Below are 238 nucleotides of genomic sequence, written 5' to 3' on the forward strand. Positions count from 1 at the left end.
GTGGATCGTAAATCATGAACAGTCCACTGCTCGGTACGCATCGTGACAAACAGGGTGAAAACTGTCGGAAAACAGAGACTGCCGCGATTGTCGGCGGCGCGACGTCGCCATCCCCGGAGCGATAATTCACGACTTCAACATTAGGAGTCCCGCGCGTATCGGGACGATATCAAGTGGAGAGTACAGTGCGCGGGAAAGTGCTCGGGTTGCGATTTTCTCCGATATATATATATATATA

The sequence above is a fragment of the Atta colombica genome, unplaced genomic scaffold (assembly GCF_001594045.1).
Source record: "Atta colombica isolate Treedump-2 unplaced genomic scaffold, Acol1.0 scaffold105, whole genome shotgun sequence".
In the NCBI taxonomy this organism is placed as follows: domain Eukaryota; kingdom Metazoa; phylum Arthropoda; class Insecta; order Hymenoptera; family Formicidae; genus Atta; species Atta colombica.